We start from the raw sequence: 7,030 nt of genomic DNA on the forward strand, positions 1-7,030 counted from the left end.
GTGCCCTCTGCAACACTATGACAGAAAGGGTGTACAGTTGGGATTTAAATGTCACACAGCTGATAGGCAAAGCAGGGAGAGCGTACTCAAAGGACAAGCCTAACACACGGTGGCATTCATATGTAGGCTGTTAAAACAGAGCCACGTAGTTGGGGAAAGCTCCATCAACTTTTAAGCTACCACCCAAACTTTTGCGATGTTCTCAGTGAGGCCGTGGCTTGATTTTTGAGATGGAGGCCAATATTATACAGATGATACAATGATAAATGATCAGGCAACAAGATAGCTGGGATATGACAATGACATTTTTTTTTTTTTTTTAGCTGCAATTGGTATTCGCTCATTCACGAGCCTGAATTCTGCTGAGTGATGATGAAACGCACGACACTGAAATGTATTCAGGAAAGTTACTGGAAGAATCCTAAAATGCAAATCCATCTAATCTGTATCAGTGATGAACAAAAGCCTCGCAGTCAAGAAGAAGCACTTTATGGACACGTTTCACGGTGAAGTACTACTTACTGTGAAGCGCGGATAAGCCAGAGGCATGGAGAGATAAAGGATGGAAATTTAACTACATGCTGTCACTTGGTGACAAAAACTTATATAACTGAAAACAATAGTTAAACTTAGAGCATAGTAAAGTGGACATTACCAGAGATAGACTGGGGATAAAAAAAATGTTGTACTAATGATATTTTATATTTTTTTAGAGAGAAGGAGGGGAAAGGTCCAGTTGTCCAGTTGAAAGGATGTTTTTTTTAATTATAAATATTAGCAAAGAATAAAGAATTGTGAATGTAAATTTTGTGACAATACTGGTAAACATAAAGAAGCAGAAGTACTTCATAACAACTCATGAAACTTCTTTTGCAGTACAGTGCAAGTATTTCTCAGCAAATGGCTCAGTGTCCTGCCAAAATGGCTTCGGCACTTGTTTTGGCAGCTCGCTGTGTACAGAGCGAGTAATCCATCTGAAGACCACGTCCTCTTTCCAAAGTTCTTTTTTTGTCCTCGCTCCTATAATAACAGCCTTTGAACCTTTTGATGAAGAGAAACAGACAATACTTATATAGCAGGGGTATTCAACTCCAGGCCTTGAGGGGCCTGGAGTTGAATACCCCTGCTATATCGGTATTTTTTTCAGTCTGTTTCTCTTCATCAAACTCTGATCAATCACCCACTCTTTGGTGACACGCTCTCCTTCTTCAGCACTGGATGCTGCACTCAGGCTTGGGTTCTTGATTTCAGGTGGTTACACCGACCACCTGCACATAAACGCACCAACCCACACGTGTCCTATCAGTGTGCTTGCTTTCATTGCGCATGCTCTGATGAAGATTATTATTTGATTCAGGGTTACCTGTGCCCACCTTGTGCAGGTGGAAAGACTCATTAAAATCCATTCAAATGAACACATTTAGCCTGTCTGTACGATATGTCTAATATGAAATGATGGGAGTCACACATGCAAATGGTATGAAAGGAGTTTGTGGTGCTGTCCACACTGCCCTCTGCCAAAGTCGGTGTTATGCAAATGGAAGCTGTCAGATTAACCGGAGCAACAATCCTTCACTGCCCTAATAAGTCAGTTTGAGTGACTGAGTGCTGTTATTCATCGAGGGACCAGCTTGCCTCTCTGGTCTAATCTTGAGTTATGACAATCATAACTTATGTAGCCAGGGCTGATGATGCAGTTATGTGAACAGACGTTTTTCAGCTGTCAGCATTTTTACCAATTAAAATTATAAATCCAGACCAAGCGTGCAGTCCCAGCTCCGCTGCCCTCTGCTGCTCTTCACAGGGAAGAACTCTTAAGTGCCGGTTTGGTTTCCTTCATATAAACACGGTCAGTGTGACAAAATCGTGTTTATGGTATCAAATCGTGTATTTGGAAGAAGACCCATAACTCAGTGGAGAAACTCCTTTGACAGAGAATCTTATCAGTCAGAAATAATATTGTTAAAAACTTTGTTTTGTTTTGTTTTTTATATGTTAGAACTCAGCCAACAGGCATATTTCCACCTGCCTGATTGTATATCTGTCAGTCTTCTGGGGTGGATCAAAGATGGCAAGAGTGCTTTCATACGAAGTATGAATTTACGAGCATAAAGTGCCTTTCTGTTTGTGATTCTCACAGCAAGAATGCGCATGGCTGTTGAGCAATTTAATTACAAATTAAAGACTTGATGATGGGTTTTGGTCTTCATTGATATAAATAATATTTATATGAATGAATACCAAAACATTGTTTCGCATATTATACGAAACAATACGGTTTTCGTCCTGGTCGTGGAACGCTGGACCAGCCCTTTATCCTCTCAAGGATATTCGAGTGTGCGTGGGAGTTTGCCCAACCTGTCTACATGTGCTTTGTGGACATGGAGAAGGCATTCGACCGTGTCCCTCGGGGTATCCTGTGGGAGGTCCTGCGGGAGTATGGGGTGTCTGGCCTGTTGTTGCGGGCCATTCAGTCTCTGTACAACCGCAGTGAGAGCTTGGTCCGTATATCCGGGAATAAGTCGGACTTGTTTCCTGTGGGTGTTGGACTCCGTCAGGGCTGCCCTTTGTCACCGATTCTGTTCATAATTTTTATGTACAGAATTTCTAGGCGTAGCCAGGTGGCGGAAGGCTTCTTCCTTGGTGGCCTCAGAATCTCATCTCTGCTCTTTGCAGATGATGCGGTCCTGTTGGCTTCATCAGGGGGTGGCCTATAGATCGCAGTGGAACGGTTCACAGCCGAGTGTGAAGCGGCTGGCATGAGAATCAGCACCTCTAAGTCTGAGGCCATGGTCCTCAGCCGGAAAAGGGTGGAGTGCCCTCTCCGACTCAGGGACTAGTTCCTGCCCCAAGTGGAGGAGTTCAAGTATCTCGGGGTCTTGTTCACGAGTGACGGGAGAAGGGAGCGGGAGCTGCTTCTGCAGTGATGTGGACGCTGCACCGGTCTGTCGTGGTGAAGAGGGAGCTTAGTGTAAAATCAAAGCTGTTGATTTACCAGTCCATCTACGTTCCTACCCTCACCTATGGTCACAAGCTTTGGGTAGTGACCGAAAGAATAAGATCGCAAATACAAGCGGCAGAAAGGAGTTTCCTTCGAAGGGTGGCTGGCCTCTCCCTTAGAGATAAGGTGAGGAGTGCGGCCATCTGGAAGGGGCTCAGAGTAGAGCCACTGCTCCTCCACATCGAAAGGAGCCAGCTGAGGTGGCTCGGGCATCTGATTAGGATGCCTCCTGGTCGCCTCTTGGGTGAGGTGTTCCAGGCATGTCCCACCGGAAGGAGGCCCCGTGGTAGACCCAGGACACGCTGGGGAGATTATATCTCTCGGCTGGCCTGGGAACGCCTTGGGGTCCCTCCAGATGAGCTGGAGGAGGTGGCTGGGGAGAGGGAAGCCTGGGCTTTTCTGCTTAGGCTCCTGCCCCCGCAACCTGGCCCCAGATAAACGAGAGAAGAGAATGGATGGATGGATGGATGGATGGATGGATGGATGGATGGATGGATGGATAATATAAATATAATGCAGCACATTAAAACAATTAAATGCATGACTTACTTCTAAATACATGAAAAAATACACACGTAAAACATCCCTATGTATTCTATTGCATTTGTAGCATCAATCTGCACTGACACAAGATTGAATATTTGTCATTACGCAATACTGCATATTAGCCACATGGAGGCAGTATAGACTCGTCTGTTGCGTTGCCTCATGTCCACTCTGATGATAACTGCATGAAATTACACAGTGTTACATATGTTTTAATTCCCCATCTCTGGTTTTGTTTACCTCTTTTTGCTTCGGTTTATTATAAACATCATTTGCACAATCTCCTCTGAAGATCAAAGGCAAGGCTCCAAAAAGAAAAAAAAAGTTACAGGATTGAGGATTTATGCTCCCAACACCCAGGCGAAAACAGAGAACAGATTGCAGACCTTCACGCAGCCACCAGGGGGCATAATTTAGCAGGTAATTCTAGCCTGTGAGGCTTTCCCTGCTTAGTTCTGCAGCAAAGCTTGCTGATTGGTCCAAATACCCACATGGGGTTGAGCCCTGACCAATAGACTTTGAGCTGATCGGGGGCTGTTGCTAAGGCACTTTAGGGAAAAGAAAAAAAAAAAAGGGAAAAAAAAAATCTGTCAGCAGTCTGCTTCCACCTTTTCACTCTTTACACTCGCCTGGCTCCTCATCAGCTCTCGCTGCGTCTCTGCCTCTCACCGCGCACTCATGGCCGAGAGCTCTGACCGCTTTTTATTGGTCGCTGATGGGTGAAATGAGCGGAGGAGTGAGCGGTGGCTTTGCATTGTTAAGCCACAAAGCCTTAGACCCTCCCTCATGAACCAAAAGCTGTAGCTCCACCTCCCCCCGGTTATCCTGTCACTTGACATTTGAGCTCAGCCAACACTGGCATCCTGTCTGTCACCATTTCACTCTGCTTCGCGTCTCAGCTCATCCAGAAAGACACCGGTGGTATCGAGCCCCACCAAGAGCCACAGAAATGACACACACTCAAACTGCGCTCCTGTGACTCTTTAATTTCCGTTATATTATGTTTTCTGAGGATTTGAAAAAAAAAAAAAATGTGGTGACAAGAACATATGAAAGAGCACTGCTGTAATGCAAAAAAAGAAGAAAAAAGAGTGTATTTAATGTATAGACAAGTGTGTAAAGCCAAAAAGTAGAGCAAGCATTGATACTTAAGGAACATTTCTCTGCATCTGCACCCAAAGATTATTTTACAGCTGTGGGGAGATTTAAATATCTCCTCTACTGTACTGGCTCTGTTCCAGCTTACACACACATTCCGTATACACACGTGCACGCACGCACGCACACAGGGGAAGAGAAATAAAGAGGGGCTCTTTATTTCTCTCTCTGTCTGCCGTTTCCCCTCCTCCTGCCTCCCCCCCCCCCCCCTCCTCTACCCTGCACAGTGTGTTTGATAAGAAAACTCTCGCTTCTCATTCGTTCCGTGCCCTGTGATTGGCGGCGTGCCGGCCGCCCCCCGTCGTTTCTTTGCACATGGATCGGTCTAGTGCGAGAGCCCCAGCATCAGAGAGTGGAGTGGAAACAGGAAGAGGAGGAGAAGGGGAAGAAAGGAGAGGATCGTGTGAGACAAGGTGGCGAGGAGTGAAAGGGAGAGGAAAAAAGGGGAGCGGAGGGGCGTGTGGATCCGGAGAGAAGCAAAACAAAAACAAAAACAAAGAAGAAGGTAAAAAAAATCAAAAAAGAAGAGGACTGCAAGTGGGGAGGGGGAGGGGGGGGGGGGGGCTGGATGTGCATTTATGTCTGACTGGAATGCATCGCTTTGCTTGTGTACAATGCAGCGGAGGCAAAGTGTGTGTGTGTGCAGCTGTTCTTTCCTTGTCATTGTTGTTGTCATTTGTGTCACTGTGCCTGAACCATCTGTGTTGGATGAACATACTGCAGTGTGTGGTGTGTGTGTGTGTGACTGTGTCTGCAGGACTGCTGCACGTTCATGCATGAAGCCCTCAGTCTCTCTCACACACACACACACTATGCACGCACGCATGCAATGCTCACGTGCAGGCACCACAGCATGCGCAAGAACAGAAATGCAATGGGGGTGGAGGGAACTGTTGCGGTTTGCACTCTTGTTATGGTTGCATCTGTGCTCTATGGAACATTTAAACTGTTGAATATCCTCTGTGTGAGCGTGAGGGAGGTGTACAGTAGTAAGGCTCTCCAGTGCAACTAAGTGCTGTGATTATGCCTTAATAGTCGAAACTGTGTCACTTGCTGTACGTGCCTGGCCGCGCTTGAAAGTTCAGTTTCTTCACCATATTTGACACAGAGACTCTGGCCGTGCAATGATTGTGTTCAAATAATCGGATCACGTTTGACACTAGAAAGAGTCCTTGTGAGTGTTGTTAACGAGGAAAAACCAGCAATCTGGAGTTACTGTCAGTAATGTGCAACATGATCCTGGTGTATGCTTTCAGTTGAAAGGATTAGTGAAGGCAACCACCTGCACACGTGCATTTCTGGGTTACCATTCCCCACAAACCCAGCTGTCTGTCACCACACAACACACACACACACACATGCATGCATCCAGTGTCTTCTTCACTTCTGCTTCACTGTCTTTGTTTAAGGAGAAAAAAAAGGCTGTACATTTTGCATTGTTTGCAAAAGCCACCCCTCTTTCTTGTTCTTGACCTTGCTTGGTACATTCCAGCACCCCCTCTGAGGGCTGTGCTTTATGGAGCATACACTGGGAGAAGCTGCTATTACAGAAAGGGGGATAGAGCAGAGAGGGAAGCGGGGCTGCGGGGATGTTATTTTTAGAAATGTGATTGATATTCGCCTCATACTGTACGTTCTTCTCTGTGATGGCGACGCCGCGTCCAATAAAATCGGGCACGTGCATGAGTGCCTGTCCGGTTTCTTGTCTTGTCTATACATTGTTGCTCCTCCATTCACACACCCTCCCCTCATCTGTTCTCCTCACGTCTCTGCTCTGTGTTAGCTAGCATAGGAGCCACCAGAGGCAGCCATCCTTCCTTTTATGGTATAGGAGCAGTGCTACATGCACATGATGGAGCCTCAGCAGAACGATCTGCACATATGCAAGCAGGTCACTGCAGCAGTGGTGTGTGAGATTTGCATGAATTTGACAGATTGTTTCTGAAGCGTCCCAAGGATGACACAAATTTGAAGATCTCTGGAGCCGACAGAGCTGCGTTGTAACAACACCGGAGCCTGAAGACAGTGAACAGAGAAATGTGCAGCATACACTAAATCCTATAACACCTTCCACCATCTATCTCTCTCTATGTCAAAATTCACACACAATGCAAAAACTCCCCTCCTTGCTTGAGGCCTTCCTCCCAGCTCTGGACTAAATGATATCATTGGTTGCCAGGGATACAAGGACACAGCGTGCAGAGAAAAGGAAGGGTGAGGCTTGGGCAGAGCCATACAGATTGCCTGGAAGAGAAAGGCTGGGATATTGGATACCAGAGAGGGGGGAGAAGAAAAACGAGCCTTGTTGAAACAAGTAAGAGAGAG

The sequence above is a fragment of the Archocentrus centrarchus genome, chromosome 14 (genome assembly GCF_007364275.1).
Source record: "Archocentrus centrarchus isolate MPI-CPG fArcCen1 chromosome 14, fArcCen1, whole genome shotgun sequence".
In the NCBI taxonomy this organism is placed as follows: Eukaryota; Metazoa; Chordata; class Actinopteri; order Cichliformes; family Cichlidae; genus Archocentrus; species Archocentrus centrarchus.